The following is a 16,590-nucleotide window of genomic DNA, read 5'->3' as shown; positions in this document are numbered from 1 at the left end:
TGGTCTCTGGGGCCCATAAATTGAAATTTCACGTGGGAACATGCCAGATGAGAAAGTCAGACAAATAGCTGGGAGGATGGCCGGCCGGTCCGTGAAAAGCCCTCACCCCAGTTCTACTGTCAGACTGCTTCAGAGCAACCTTGTTTTGTGTAAAAGGTGGAGAATAAAATGCGGCAGAGGGTTTCTTTAACTCCTTCGCGTCTGGTTCTGAGCAGAAGTGGAGGGGTGCCTGCAGTGGAATGAACAGTGTTTGAGATTGGAAACTTGGAGCCTGGGGCCCAGATTTGCCCCTTACAAGGAACTTAACTTCTTTGAGGCTCAGTCGATTCATTGCCAAAGAGGACAGTAGTGTCTCCTCACAAGGAGAGTTAATCCCCTGACCACACCTAGTGTCTAATGTACCTGCAGCCAGCCCCATTGCCGGTCCCCCATTCTGGGGGCGCCCCTCTCGGCCACCGGCAGGGGGACCCCATCTGCTCTGGATTACTCATGGACCCTGCCTCATGGCTGTTCTTCCTGTCTTCTGCATCATTCCCCTCTCTACTCGGTGTTTCTATTAGCATGGACATGATATAATTTATCCCATTTTAACCAAAACTTTCAACCCTTTGTCCCCTGCAGCTAGTACTCCATTTCTCCTCCCTTTTGTATCATAGCAAAATGTCTCTAAGGGGCTATCATGCGCGCTGTCTCCACTTCTCCCATTCTCTCATGACCCGCCCTGTCAGACTTTGGTCCTTCACCCAGACTGCTTTTGCCAGGGAAACCCAGTGACCTCTTGGTGCTGAACCGTGGGGTCAGTTCTTACTCTTCTTCTTCTTCTTCTTCTTCTTCTTCTTTTTTAAAGACTTTATTTTATTTTAGAGAGTAAGCATGCAAGCGGAGGTGAGAAGAGGGATAAGCAGACTTTGTGCTGAGCCTGGAGACCTATGTGGGGCTCTCTCCCAGGATCTGGAGATCATGACCTCAGCTGAAATCAAGAGTTGGACGCTTAATTGACTGAGTCACCTAGGCACCCCTAGTTCTCAGTCTTTATCTGCAAAGCCCTATCAGTAGTATTGGACACAGTCACTCCCTTCTGGAAACCTTTTGTGCTTTTGGCGTCAGGACACTACACTGATGTTTTCTACCACGTTGGCTGCTATTTCCCACTTTCCAGGGCTCAGTCCTTAGTTATCTTTGCCAGTTATGCCCCTTAATATCCAGTCTCAGGGCTGAAGATAATCTGTATATCAGAGTAGCATCTCCAGCCTTGGCATCGCCCCTGAACTCCAGACTCAGCTGGCTTCCTGTGTGACCATCGCAGACATAGGATGGCCAAAGTGAACCTTTTTTTCTCTTTTTGAAGGTTTTATTTATTTGTCAGAGCGATTGCACAAGTAGGGGGAGCCGCAGGCAGAGGGAGAGAGTAGGAGAATCCAGGACCCTGGGATCATGACCTGAGCCAAAGGCAGACATTTCACTGACTGAACCACCCAGGCGCCCCCAAATTGAACTTAAGATCTTCCTGTCCAGACCTGCTGTCTCTGGGGTCATCTCCATCTTAGTGAATGGTCCCTTCAGGCTTCTGGATGCACAGGCTAAAACTGTCCATCGTCCTTGACCCCTTTTTTTTCCCTTTCTCACACCTCACATCCAGTCTGTCCGGAAACCCTGCCATTGACTCTGCCTTCATGATGTAGCCAGAATCCATTCCCCTCAGTCTTGTCCGGCCCCACCTTATCTCTTTAACGTCCATCTTCTGCACAAAAATGTCAGCTCCGGGACGCCTGGGTGGCTCAGTTGGTTAAGCAGCTGCCTTCGGCTCAGGTCATGATCCCAGCGTCCTGGGATCGGGCTCCTTGCTCAGCAGGGAGCCTGCTTCTCCCTCTGCCTCTGCCTGCCATTCTGTCTGCCTGTGCTCGCTCTCCCCCCCACTCTGATAAATAAATAAAATCTTAAAAAAAAAAAAAAAAAGAAAAAGAAAAATGTCAGCTCCGTGAGGGCTGGCTTCCTGCGCGTCCTCAGTGTTGTGTGTAACTATGTCCATGAGGCTTCAAACTGTGGCCTACTTGGGGCTCAATAAATACTGCCCAATGGATGGTTGAATGAAAAAGTGCATGAAGCAGTTGGTGAACAGCAGGCATGAAACACGTGGTGGCAATTGTTCTACACTGTCCTCTTCAGATACCTAATCGGAATAGGATATTAAGAGAGAAAATGGCACCATGAAGAAGCCGTCAGATATGTCCATTTATAATATGTCTGTAGGGGTGCCTGGGTAGCTCAGTGGGTTAAAACCTCTGCCTTCTGCTCAGGTCATGATCCCAGGGTCCTGGGATTGAGCCCCTTATCGGGCTATCTCTGCCTTCTTGTGATCTCTGTCAAATAAATAAATAAAATCTTAAAAAAAATATATATATAATATGTCTATAATTTACTTGAAAACACTTCAGCAGGGGCGCCTGTGGCTCAGTGGGTTAGGGCCTCTGCCTTCGGCTTGGTTCATGATCTCAGGGTCCTGGGATCGAGCCCCACATCAGGCTCCCAGCTCAGCAGGGAGCCTGCTTCTCTCCCTCTCTCTGCCTGCCTCTCTGCCTACTTGTGATCTCTGTCAAATAAATAAACAAAATCTTAAAAAAAAAAAAGAAAAAGAAAAGAAAAGAAAACACTTGGGATGCCTGAGTGGCTCAGTGGGTTAAGGTCATGATCTCAGGGTCCTGGGATCAAGCCCTGCATCAGGCTCTCTGCTCGGCAGGGAGCCTGCTTCCCCCCTCTCTCTACCTGCCTCTCTGCCTGCTTGTGATCTCTCTCTGTGTGTCAAATAAATAAATAAAATCTTAAAAAAAAAAAAAAAGAAAAGGAAAGGAAAGAAAGAAAAGAAAACACTTCAGTAAGGGGCTCCTGGCTTGCTCCCTTGATCCCCACATTGGGTATGGAGCCTACTTAAAAATAAAATTAAAATAACACACTTGAAATAGAAAAAGAAATACACGAAGCCAAGCTGGCAAAAAGTAAACAAGTGTGAAGCTGAACCAATGTGCCTGTGTTTGTTATACTGTATTCTTTCTACTCTTTCTGTATGTTTGAAAACTTTCATAACAGAAAAGAAACAGAAAACCTGCTATGTAGCTTTTGTGGGAAAGCGGAGCAGTAGCATTTTTGCAGTGCTGTCCGTGGAAAGCGACATGCCCCACGATGGCTGCCAGAGGAGCCAGAGGACAAGGCCCCGCTCAGCTCCTGGCTCCTGAGCTGCTGGGCTGTGGCTCCCTGAGTGGCTTCGGAAAACTGACGAGTCCGCCTGAAATGCCGGCATCGCTCAAGCAGCTCAACTCTTCTAGCAAGAACGGCTTTGGTGGTGGGCCAGATTTACGGCTTTTCAACTTGGGGGGTGAAAAAAATGGTGAAATCTAAGTCCACCGCAGCCAACCAGAAATGGAACCGTGACTGCCCCGCCGTGGGGCTGAGGCAGGTAAACCAAGATGGGATTGGGGTTAGGGTGACTGCCTCTTTGCAGGTGGTCACAAGTGGTGTTTTTCTCCTGGCTTCAAAGTAAATTCTGGTAACAGTTAGTTCATTTTACCATTGTCTCTAGGGTATGGGACTTGGGTGATATTTTTTCTCACAATTGCCTGTGTTTTTCAGAATTTCTGCCATCGCCCCGTATCATTCTCACAGTAGGAGAAAATGAAGTATGGCTTTTTGTCTCTACCTTTGTGTCAGGTGGGACACTTTCTGCTATGACAACAAATCCAGGTCAGACGGAAGCAGACGGGGGATCTGCTGCTTTATAAACAGGGCGGGTGGACTTCAGGCACAGCTGGGCTGAGGCTCCAGGGATGCCCCCGGACCTACTTACCTCATCTCCCTTCATCCTGTAGGCCTCGCTCTAGATTTAGCTTTGTGTTCCGGTGGATGCTTCCCTTGTGGTCATGTCACAACCGTGAGGGCTTGAGACGTGTATCTTTCCAACTGCAAGTCCAGTGGAAGCAATGGATAGCCCCCAATTCCTGGCAAGATGCTCTTAGTCTCTCATTGGCTCCTTTGTCCACCTATAACTCAGGGCTGTGACAAGGGAGATAGAAAAACTGACTGGCTTGTGTCTGGGTTACATGCCTTTCTCCTGAGGTGGAGGTGGGCCCCCCTCCCCAAAGTGCAGGGGCCAAGAGAAGGGAAATGTATTTTCCTACAGGGAATTTGGTATCCAGCTAACACAAGACGCAGGGGAGCAGATGGTGCGTCGCCAGAAAATCGCAAATGCTGTCTTCCTTCCTACTCCAGAAATGATTTGCAACAACCCCAGCAGAAAACTTAGGCTAAGGGAAGCTACTATAATTGAGCTCAGAATGTAGCTCCAAGCTTCTTGACAACCAAGGCCAAAGGCAAAGTCTGGTTTGCAGACCGCTAGCTCATCAGGATTAAGCAGTAAGGAAGGATCAACAACTGATAAAGCTTTCCTAAGATTCCAAGGCTTATTTGTTTACCTATTTATCTATTTATTTATTTTAAAGATTTTATTTATTTGAGAGGGAGAGGACAGGGGGAGAGTGAGAGGGAGAAGCAGACTCTCTGCTGAGCCTGATGCAGGACTCGATCCCAGGACCCTGAGATCATGACCTGAGCTGAAGGCAGATGCTTAACCGACTGAGCCATCCAGACGCCCTTCCAAGGCTCATTTTAAATTGTCCACTCCAGAAGTTTTCTCTGTCCATCTCCAACATTTCTTACTATCTTTTTTTTTTTTTGTATTGGGCATTCTTCACCTTTTTCTCGTGTACTGAGTGGAGTCCTTATCCCGTAGAGCTACTATATGGCCTGCTGCCCTTTCTTCACAGTTGAATAGGAAACTGTCAGAACATTTGGGGGCTTGGATCAGTGCAGCGATCCCATTTGACTGTGTACTCCTGGCGGAAGGCAGTGAACCTGAACTTGAAAGGCTAAGAATCCACTGCCTCCAGATCATCAGTCAGCCAGAAACAAAGGGTCGAGGGACTTGGAATTTAGTTCTGTTTCTCTTTGAGTCATCCCCAGCCCCTCCCATCACCCCCTGACTCTCCCCTTTGACCAAGGACTGAGCCCGATCAGAAGGTGATGCCAGTATTCCTGCCTGACTGTAGAAAGCGTCTTGTGCAGGGGGAAGTCGAATTCTCCTCTCCGAAGCCCACGTCACAGTGTCTTTTGCATCAAAAAGGTTTTCTGAGATTTTCCTCCCAGACCACATAGTTTCTCACAGATCCCGAGAGAGTTTCACACTCAATTCTTTCTCCTGCGTTGACAAGCAGAGGAAGCGCATCTGCAGGGGGGCTGGGCGTGGCCCTGGCCCCTTCCTGGGCCTGCTCTCCCGGGCCTCATCTGTTGATGGAGCGGAGCTGGAATGTCTGGCCCTGCAGATGCTGAGGGGAGGGCTGGCCAGAGGGCTGCTCACTGGGCCCCGTAGGGCGCCTTCCTGACAAATGTCATGGCGGCTTTGGGAAAAGAAAATGTTAGTCTGATGGCCCCTTCCTCCCCACTCTGCCTCTGCAGCTTCAAGTTTACAAAGTAGCTGCAGGGAACTGTTGATCCCCCAGAGGGAGGGAGAGGAGGGCACCTTTTGGGCTTACTACTGCTCGGGATATTTTCTTCCCTAGATTGTTCCTGTTTGCACCTTTGTAATGGCCAGCATTTCCCCCGCCCCTGGAAAAGCCAGATTGGAGACTAATTTGACTGTAGAAAGGAAGTGATTTGTAACCTTTCCTGTATGATCTAATCAGTCTCTCTTCTGTGTTATTCTTATGGTCTGGACTTTGGTGTGTGTTTTTTTTAAAACTTTTAAAAAAAGTTTTATCTATCTGACAGATAGAGATCACAAGTAGGCAGAGAGGCAGGCAGAGAGAGGGGGAAGGGAAGCAGGCTCCCCGCTGAGCAGAGAGCCTGATGAGGGGCTCCATCCCAGGACCCTGGGATCATGACCTGATCTAAAGGCAGAGGCTTTACCCTCTGAGCCACCCAGGTGCCCCTGGACTTTAGTGTTTTGACTTGCAGTGGTATATTCTATTCATGGGCTTCTGGATTGTGGTCCTTTTCCTTTGCAGGACATTATGTGAGTGGATCCGCAGCCACCAGCATTTCCAAGGTGAGGACCATTGCTCAGAATGGGCCTTGGGTATTTCAGCGTGCTCTTGGGGAATAGGATGTGACCTGGTAAGCCTATGCCTTAGGTTGCCTGTCATGGTAGAGGGACATCCCCACCATAAAGAAATTTTTTTTGGTTGGTTTGTCTCTCCAGGACACAATGGTTTTCTTCCAACACAGTCGCCTCACCAGGGCACGATTCATGTTATATACTTAGAAGCCTTATTTTAAAAATTGGATTGCAAAGTAGAGTGTATCTCGTATGATTCAATGTGGTTTTTCTTCTTTGTAGTAGTTTGTGTGAGTCTGTTCCAAATGGACTAATTGTGCTTTAAACAAAAGTTCTGTTATTATGCTAACCAATAGCATGTAAACACAGATGAAAGGTTTTCTCCCTGAGAATAGTTGTCAGTTCTTAACATGAAAGAGTGAGACACATTTTCACTGGGGGCAGGAACTTTGACCGCTGTCCCGTGAACGAGAGTGATTTAGCGGGATCACACGTTGGTGCCTTGCCTTAGTGCATGGTCACTTACGCCGGTGCCTGTTTTGGTTTACACCCAGGATGCTCCTTCCGTAGAGAAGTTATAACCCTTCCATTGAACTCAGGAGACTTCCTTTACACAAGCCAATGTTTCCAGTTGACAAGGGGAACGTACCCATGTCTCTAATTAGTGAATATACTAGTAGCTTTTTCCTATCTATGATTTGAGCTGCGTTAGCCAAGGGAAAAATTTCCCCCTTTGTCTTCCCAGTTACTCCTCTCTAGTGAACTTCCTTACAGTCAATTCACAGGCCTTTTGGGTTGATCCGCTCATTTTTAAACGTTGACTAAAAATCTCCAAACAGTGTATTTAAGCTTTCTAGGTTAAGATAATGTCCTCAGAAGTTTAGCTTATAACCACTCTCAGGGGCCGTGTTCCCTCCATTGTCTTCTGTGGGTGCGTGGAAAGAACTCAGTGGTCAGTGTAACCTTTGGGTTTCTTTGGGAGGAAACAAGATCTTTGTTCTAGCACTTGACACTCACTACAGAACTATTAGGAGAGGACGAGAGAGACAGAGAAACGCAGGTCTCCGTGCAAGATCGTGACCACTCTGGGCCAAAAGCTTAAAGTGTGTGTGTGTGTGTGATTGAGTTTATGTGTCAACGCGAGGGTGTTTTTGGATGAGATAACCATTCACACTGGTGAACTGTGAGTAACACAGATTCCTCTCCACAACGTGGGTGGGCCTCATCCAGTCAGTTGAAGGCCTGCATAGAACAAAAAGACCCGCGTCTGTCAGTAAGAAGGATTTACAGCTTCATCTGCACCATGAGCTCTCCTGGATCTTGAGCCTGGTGCCGGCCCACACCGCAGAGTTTGGCCTTGCCAGCCTTTGCGGATCTGAGCGAATTCCTTATACGAAATCTCTTAGTGTACATATCCTACTGATTCCGTTTCTCCAGACGACCTGATGAGTACAGTGTGTCCTGCTGAGGCTGGCTCATTTGTGCAAGACTCTAGACTTTCAATCAGGCAGACCTTCTAGATGAACATCGACGGCCTTACTCGAAAACCCACCACCAAAACCACCCCTCCTGTCTTTCTCAGAAGCACCTTCTTCGTGTGCGTGCGTGTGTGCCATCTAGTGCCAGATGTAGGTACTGCAGGGTCCTAGCCTGGCTTCACTGCTTCTCTGGCGGGCAGGACCCCCTTTCCTTCCCTAAGCACCTATGAGGAGACATGCATATTCATGTGCATCGTTCACTCTTTTATTCACTCAACAAACATCTAGTGAGGGCTTGCTTATGCAGCAGATGCAAAGAGCAAGTGATGTCTCTGCCTCTCGGAGCTCATAGTCTTGCTGGAGACAAGGAATGAAAGCTGGTGATCATAGTTAACTGTTGCTCAGGGACAAGGGGGAAAGGTGAACAAGGAGTCGAGGCACGAGCCAGGGGGCTTTGAGGCCGGGCCACCATGCGATGGAGTGTTTACTCTGATCCAGGCATGGTGCTGGCTCTGGACATTGAAGGGTCATGGCCACTCCCTGCAGCAGCCTTCGGGCTGGTGGGCCCATTCTTTCTTCACAGCCACTGCATCCTGTCATGAGCATAGATGTGTTGGCCAATAGCAGAAACTTCTATTCGAGTGACATTATCTCCTTCGATTTCCCGTCTTTATGCTTCAGGAGAGGTAGCCTCAGAGGCGAACAATGCCACAGGGAAGACAGTGGGTTTTGAAGGTTGACTGTCCAGGAGCTCTGGAGACTTCCTTTTAATTTCCTTGTGTGTTCAAGACAAATCATCGTATTGCCCTTGTAGGGTCATGTTATGGGAATTCAATGTGATAACATGCATGGCCAGTCTGAGTTTTTTGGTGGCAAGCACCAGAAATCAAACTTCATTAAGTAGAGGATTTCTTGGAAAAGTATCAGATAGCTCACAGAATTGAGGGGGAGGCTGGGAGTGCTTCTGTTAGTTTCTATTCTCTCTTACGTTGTATCCTCCCAGTCCTTATGGAGGAGGGCAGGACTGCGTCCATCTCTCAGGCGTATACTTTTCAGGTTGGACCTCTAGGAAGAATCTGAATGTGTCAGCAAATCAGATTCCTGGGCAGGCATCCTGAGCACCCTGGCTCAGGTCGGGTGGGGGGCAGGCCATAGTCCCCTGGCTTCCTGAAGCTTCCCTGCTGTGGCTACAGGAATTATTAACCATGAAGTCTATTAAATCTACTGGTACTCCTTGCAAAGGTACAGCTCTGCATGGTGGGCTGTGCTGGTGCCAGTCAGGGTCCCACTGGGTCGGCTCTGTGAGTCCCGTCCTGGGCGAGGGACTGAGTGTCAGGCACCCCGTCTGCTTCCCAGGGGGGACATGAGTCTTCCTGAAAGCCCCTGTGGCTGTCAGCCTCTGTGTCCTCCACGCGCTCATCGTGAGGTTTGGCTGGGCTGTGTAGCTCTGCCCTTGTGTCTTCTTCGCAGCCCTGGCCTCCAAGGGCTCTGGTCCCACAGGAGCCACTCCTAGCCCGCAGCCATGAGCTTCCTGCTGGTGCACGCCCGGGATTTGTACGGGCAGGCCTGGCCTCCGCCCTGTTTGGCTATGACCGTCCATAAACAGAGGACGGCCAGTGGCTGTCTTACAGGCACAGAGCACCAGGGATGACTTCCTTTTGTTTGCCAGAGTGTGGCAGTGGTTCTTTAAAGATCAGGGCCTTCACTCCTAAGCTCCTAGCAGTTCTCCTAAGCTCGGCTGCTGCTGAGGGCTGCCTTGTAGGGATGGGGTGAGAGGGTCCCCGAAGAAATCAGGGGCTGAGGTCGCAAGGGGCTGGGGCAGGAGTGAATCCCCTCACTCCTCTGTCTGAGCGACTGCTCTGGGCAGGATTGACGAGAGGGAGGAGGAGGAAGCCCGTCCAGTCCTGTGCCTCCCTGCCGGGGTCCCTGCCCCCTGCCCTACTCAGAACCTCAGCATTTCAGCCTTTTCCCCTCAGCACCCATCCCCATCGCGGACTAAGACATCCTCTGAACGTCGGGGGTGCCCCTCCAAGCTGCAGACTTTGGTGTTGCTTTGTTGGAGGAGCCGCCTTAAGCTGATAGTGGTTACCACTTACTGAGCACCTGCTGTATGCAAGAACACAGGTGGGGCTGTTAAGCCCTGACAAGCACGTGCAGCAGACCGAGGTCCACCTGGCCCTTGGGCTCTCCCTGTTTTCTAGCTGCTGCTGGAAGAATCCCTGCCAAACTCAGGCCCATTGGACAGACCAGCTAGCAGGAGTGCGGGGGTTGGGGGAGGCAGGGGCTATGAGGCTGCGCTCCCCTCATTTGAGGTCTGCTCCTCTGCCCCCGAGGCAGGCTGGCTTGGCCCCTCTCCTGCATTGTCTGCGGCCTAATGACAGGCCTTTGCCCACCTCCCCTGTCCATTCTGTTCCGGTCTGGCCCGTGCTAGAAGCTGAGGCTGCCTCCAGGAGGATAAGCTGTTGTCCAGAGACTCTCTGGGAGAGGCTGGCTCTCCGGGGCTCATCCCAGGGGGCTCTGGGCTTTGGAGAGGTTGCTGCTATCCTTTCTCCGGGGCCGGCAGCAGTGCTGAGCTGTGTTGGCACTCCACTGAGAGACTGGTCCACCTCCTTCCTTGACAGCCTATCTCTGGGCCTCGAGCACTGGAGTGGTTCTGCAGTCCCTTCTCTGAGGAGGCTCAGGGCTGCGTAGACCCCAGGTAAACGTCTCCCTTGGGACGGTCAGGTGCCTCAGGTGGCCCTAGCTGCTGGCTGTGGGTCAGTGGGGAAGCGCGCGGAGAGTGGCGGGGACCTTGGCTCCTCCCCTGCTCAGCGGAGCCGTGGTGATCACCGAGTGCCCAAGTCATTGCTGGTCAGGTGCTGTCGGTGCTTGGACCTGCGGGCTGATGGCCCGGGGAGGCACCTGGCGTGGTGCAGGGCGAGTTGGGTGTGGGTGATGCGGGCAAGTAACGGCGCATCTGGGAGGCTTGGGATGAGCATCACTGACAGGCTGCCGGGTGACGCGGATGCCACTCTCCCTCCCCTTCTGCCCATGGCCAGAGGACAGAGCGAGACAGCCCATGCTGCTTGGGGTGATCATGGTCTCAGTGCCTAATCGGGGTGTGCTTATGATGAGGGGCTTCTTAGAGTCTGTTTATTGTTTTTTTTTTTTTTAAGATTTTATTTATTTCACAGACAGAGATCACAAGTAGGCAGAGAGGCAGTCAGAGAGAGAGAGGGAAGCAGGCTCCCCGCCAAGCAGAGAGCCCAATGTGGGGCTCGATCTCAGGACCCTGTGATCATGACCCGAGCCAAAGGCAAAGGCTTAACCCCCTGAGCCACCCAGGCGCCCCTGTTTATTGTTTTAATGGCAGATGACCAAGCTAAGATGCCTGAGAGGCTGGGTGGATGGGGGATGCTGGGTGCCCATCTCAGGGGCGAGTTCTCAGGGCTCAGCCGCTGTTCCTGTCTGAGTGGCAAGTGTGAGAGAGTGTGCATGTGAGAGACACACACAGGCAGAGAGACTGCGCAGCAGCATCGAGGCCCTAGGCCCTAGGCTCTGTAGCAGCTCCTTTCATGGGGGTGAGGCTGCGGCACTGCGAGTCCTCTGCAGTATTCCAGTGACACGACAGAGGGGAGGGGCCCCGAGGCTCTGTTCCCCATCCTCCCTGCCACGGTCCTCAGGGTGGACACCCAGGCTCTGGGCTGACGGGGTGCTTGGTGGGGGGATGTCCCAGTCCCAGCAGGGGTGAAGCTGGCTGCCAGCTCTGGGGTAGGGTGGGGGTGAACTGGGGCTGGGGCAGGGTCTGTGGGAACAGCAAGAATTAAGAAAGGATCTGACGGGCAGGGTCAGGCATGGAGCATCCCGATTGGGGCGGGGTGGGGGTCGTCATTTCCAGATCTTTATTCGATGCTTAAAAGTCAGGCACTGGGAAGACCTCACTGGGAAGAGACCAGTTCTTTTCCTGTTGGGGCTTAGAGGCTCATAAAGCTGGGGACTGTCCCCAGAGGGCATGGAGAAGCGGAGCCTTTGTCAGCAGCGGAGGACAGCCGGACAGCCCTGGCTGAGAGTGCCCACGACCACCGTCCCCGAAGACGTTTCCTGCCATCAGCTAAGGTTATAGAGGGAGCCCTGATGGGCCCTGATGGACCTGATGACCTCGGTTTTGTGTTCCTCTGTCTCTCTGGGCCTCAGTTTCTCCATCTGTAGAAGAGAACTTTGTCATTTGAGGGATTGTTATGAGGTTTAAACAGAATATACAAAAGTGCTCTAGAAGTTGGGGCATGCTGTGGAATTACAAGTTCCTCTTCTGCAGGGTGAGCCACAGCCTTCTTATTTCTGAGACTTCTAGAGTCTTGCCATCTCCACAGATGAGAAGACTGAGGTCAGGGGGTGGCTGTCCTCTCTGTGCCTTGTCTTGTGGGGCGTGACGCATCACCACCCAAGTCATAAAGCACGAAGAGAGGCCAGAGTGTCCCTTCTCCTCCTGATGGGCTGACGTGCATGGCGGAAGTCCAATGACAGATCTGGCCTCCAGGGTGGGAAACTTCCCGGTCACAGGGCCTCTGTTCTCTGCAAGACGGAGCTGCGAGTGTCTTCAGATCCCTATCCCGGGTCTGGGTCAGATGGGGTGACAGCGTTCCTTCTCTGCGACATCCTTGTGCAAATCAGATGCTTTCCCCCTTAGCCAATCCCCAATAAAATCAATAACACGCGTCCCAGCTTTCCCGGCCGGGACCGCATTCATCTTTACATTTTCGCCACATCACTGGTTCTCGTGACAGCTCAAGATGTTTTCCTGCTTCTGAGCATCCTTTTTATGAAAAGACTTCTGAGCCCCACAGACGTGTTAACCAGCGGCCCCTCTGCACCCCCGAGCCTTTCCATTTTCCCAGCTCAGCCTCTGCCTCCTCGCTTCTCCCACAAGTCTTTCCACATCATTCATTTTGACATTTAAAAGTTTCCAAGCTTGTTTTGAAATGCCACAAAACTGCCTTTGTTATTTGCGGGCTTTGGAATGCTGGGAATCCCAGGGCACTGGGCAGGAGGGCCTGCCTGCCCCAGGCAGGGCAGGACCAGGGGGCCTGATGTCCCTGTGCAGAGGTGGGCTTTGCAGGCGGAGAGCAGCGCGGCTCCTGTCCCTCCCTCCTCAGGGCCACGGGCCTCAGATGCCTCCTGCTTCCCCGTCTTCTCTCATTCCCACGACGCCAGGCCCTAGTTTGGCTCTTCCTGAGGATCACAGGGTCACCCCAAGTATCCCGGTTGCTCAGGAAGCATATTCTTACTGATCCCATGGCAGGATTTCTTCACCTTCTGCTGGGTTCCTGCCCCTCACATGTCCTCCAGAGTTCAGGAGGGAATGTCAGGGAAGGCAAACCTGCCCACGTTTCGGTGTCCAGCTGCAGAGGCGATCTTCTTATGCGGGCCGGAATGCGGGGCTTGTTTTTATGAGATTTCACGTCCAACTGGCTTTGGCCAAAGATGCCATTTTGCAAGCACGGGACGTTCTTCCTGTGATCTGCTAGTCTGGGCGGGGTGGGGAGGGCGGGCGGTGCTGAGGGCATGGGTGCGGAGGGGGTGGGCAAGCCCGGGTGCAGTGGTGCTGGGGGGCGAGCCCGGGCTGGAGCTGGCTCTGCAGGCGACTGGAATGCCATGTCTGACCGCAGGCTCCCCTCCTGGGCCTGTGCCTGAGCAGCACACAGCATTCCTTGCGGCCCGCGCCTTTTGGAGTTTCCAGAACTATGCAGGATTCTGCAGATGTGGCTGCGCCCCCAGTCTTAACGCGGAACCCACTTCCAGTCCTGTTTTAGATAGCACCGAAACCAGTAAGACCCGCTTCCAGCTTCCTTTTCTCCAGCTGTTCCCAGGCTGTGGGTTCGCGGACTCAAGCAATTCCGCCCAAAAGGCAGGCGTGGGTAACTGCGTTTTACTTTCCCTCCTGAACACACCTGTACTCACATTCACGATCACTCTTCCTAAGGCAAAGCACATTTTATGGGCAGAAAAGGGAACAAAATCAGAGTGAAAGACAGTGCTTACCAAGAAAAGACCAATCTCACATTACATCTTCACTGCGCGCTGGCGAGAAAGAGGGGCAGTGGGTGTTGCTAGTTAGGGGAGCAGCATTTTTGAATCAGAGCTACTCACGCTTCTACAAGAGCTGACACGATTCTCTGGGGGTCTTGTGAAAATGCAGATTCTCATTCATCAGGTGTGGGGCGGGGGTGTTGCTTCTGGGTGAATCCAGCCCCTAGTTCCACCTTTGCTTGGCCAGAGTGCGCCTTGTACCGCCTTGGAAACCGTCCTGTAGTTGATGCGTGCCAGTGAAATACAAAATTAGGTAAAAGGGTTATTTTGCATCAGTTTTCCAACTAGAGACTCTGTTACTGTGTGGACGCAGGCAGGGCTGTCAGAGACCGCTCCTGTCCTGCCAGGGGGTGAGGGCAACCAGGCCCCCTTTGTAGCCCTGCCTGCTTGTCAGACTAATGGCCACCGGACAGTTCCCATCATCCCCCCAACCAGCCAGGCCCAGCACCCGCATGGCCAAGAGAGCTCGCGGGTTTCAAGCCCGGTTGCCTGGACTTTGCCGATGCCAACAGCCACCTGCCCCAAACTTCCACCCTCCCCTGCCGCCCCCTACCACGCTTCCACCTCCGAAGCCAAAATGAAAGCCCAACAGATGTGTGCTGGGAATCGAATGTGGCGGGCCTGGCCCATCGTGGATGTGGCATACTTGGGAGAGGAAGTCATGATTGGGTGGCAGTTGTGACCCTGCTGGTGTTGTATGCAAGTGGGATGGTGTGGACGCATCGTGGGGCACAGGTGTAGCCATGCACATGTGTGGGGTTGGGCTGGCAGGTGAAGAAGAGGGGTGGCATGGCTGGGCTTGGGACCCTGATACATCACTGTGAGGCCCACAGTGGGACGTGATTTGACTTTCTCACCCTGCACAGGCATACCTGACATCAGGGTTTACATAACAACATGCAGTCTTATTGCAAGTGAACACCCTTAAATTAAAAAAAAAATTATAAAATGCTGTTTCTGATGCACTAAATTGATTTCAGGGCCCACTCTTGAGTCATGACCCAGATTTTGACAAATACTCAAGTACCTTGTGAGCCTTTTCTGAAATGGAGACTAATCTAAAATTTTTCAATCTATTGTGGAGTGCAGAGGTCTTTAACGTGAGAAGATATTTAAAAAAATAATGCACTTGAAATTGTGAGATCTTAGCGAAGGGCATCTGTTTCTTTGGTGAATTTGGAACATCTAAGAAAATGGAAGAATGAATGAACTAGCATATTTACAAACACTTAAGTCCTTGGATGGGAGATTTCAGGACAAATAAATTAAAAAAAAAAGTATTATTGGCAGGTGAGGTCCAAGTAGATACAATTAACAAATGTTTTTTGAAATTAAAATTTATAGTAATAGGATAATATGATTGATTTATAAGGAAGTTTTGAAAATATCAGTAATAGAAATGATGATAATGTCAATATTTACTGAGTCATTATATGCCTACTCTATTCAGCATTTTAATTCATAAGATGATCCATCAGAACTTGGTCTGTTTATTTTCCCTTTATTTTCCAAAACAGAATGTGGCTCTGGGGAGATGAGGTGTATTGCTCTGTGTTGGTGATCTTATTTCTTAGAGCTGGGAAGAAGTCTTTTTGTTGTTCTTTTAAAGATTTATTTATTTAAGAGAGAGAGAGAGAGAGAGAGGGCAAGCAGGGGGGAAGGGGCAGAGGGAGAGGGAACCTCACACAGACTCCCTGCTGAGTGTGGAGCCAGACTCGGGGCTCGATCTCATGACTCTGAGATCATGATCTGCGCTGACACCAAGAATTGGATGCTCAACCGACTGAGTCTCGCAGCACCCCCAGAAGCAGTTTTAGGATGGTCTTGTCCAGAGATTTTAAAGTTTTCAACAGGGGCAACACACCATCGGGGAGCACGGGGAAGGTGCGGCGGGCAGCAAAAAGGGGCTGGTGCCCTGAGCCGCTCTGCTTTGGGATCCAAGAAGTCTGCCCCAGCTTGGACAGAGACCGAATTTGATCCAGTTGGATCCAGTTACAGATTCTGGGGAGGGGGCTCATACTGGCTCACTGTGTGCGGCCCACTGTCTTCTGGGTCTGGGGTCATGAAGGGTAAACACGGTGTTTGGGCCTCAACTCCACGGGCACGGTGGAGAGTCTCTGGGAGTCGTGGTCTGCGCAGGTACCTTGAAACTGTGGAAGCCTTTGTTGAAATAAGATCTTGTCTGAGAGCCACACACGTAGGATGGGTAAAGACGAGTTGTTCTGGCAGCGAGTACGGGGACCAAAGTCCTACCAAACGGGCACCCCCTCTGCTGGAGACTGGAAGTACAGTTTTGAAAACTATGGATCTATTTCTACCCCCTGTTTTTATAGAAAAATGAGGCTAAAAAATGGGGTCATCTCCTCTGAGGCGTCAAGGCTGGTCCCTCAGAGAAGATACCGCTGCAACCCGTGGCTGGGACCGGCACCAGGGCCCCGGCTCCTTGTGGAATGTCCACTCTCTGCCTCACTCGTCTCCTCATTCCCAGTACCACGAACACACCACTGCTGGGGAAGCCTTTTGTTTCTTTTTAAATTCCTCTTTTTAGAAAGAAAACCACTTTTGTATTTCTAAGGTGAGTCGATTTTCACTTGCAGAGTTAAAAAGACAAAAACAAAAACAAAACCCCTACACACAGGGAAGGTAAAGGGGCGCCAGAAGAAGACCCGTGTCCCCGGCCAGGAGGGTGGCTGGAGGGTGCCGGCAGGGCCCCCTCGCCGGACCAAGTCCTGCCCGGCACCCTTCAGTCCTCCTCCCTCCTTCAAACATAGGCAAGAGTCTGGTGGCCCAGACAGACGGGTTCTGGTCACCGACCTTGTGTCAGGTTGACAATGTGCTGTGGCGCCTCCCACGGGATGGGGACTTTCGCCCTCGTGCCTCGTAGCGATGCCTCACATGTGGGCAGACAGGCCCGACGAGGCAGCTTGCAGGAACGGGCTAAACTTG

The sequence above is a fragment of the Mustela erminea genome, chromosome 14 (genome assembly GCF_009829155.1).
Source record: "Mustela erminea isolate mMusErm1 chromosome 14, mMusErm1.Pri, whole genome shotgun sequence".
In the NCBI taxonomy this organism is placed as follows: domain Eukaryota; kingdom Metazoa; phylum Chordata; class Mammalia; order Carnivora; family Mustelidae; genus Mustela; species Mustela erminea.
This window is presented reverse-complemented; position numbering follows the sequence as displayed.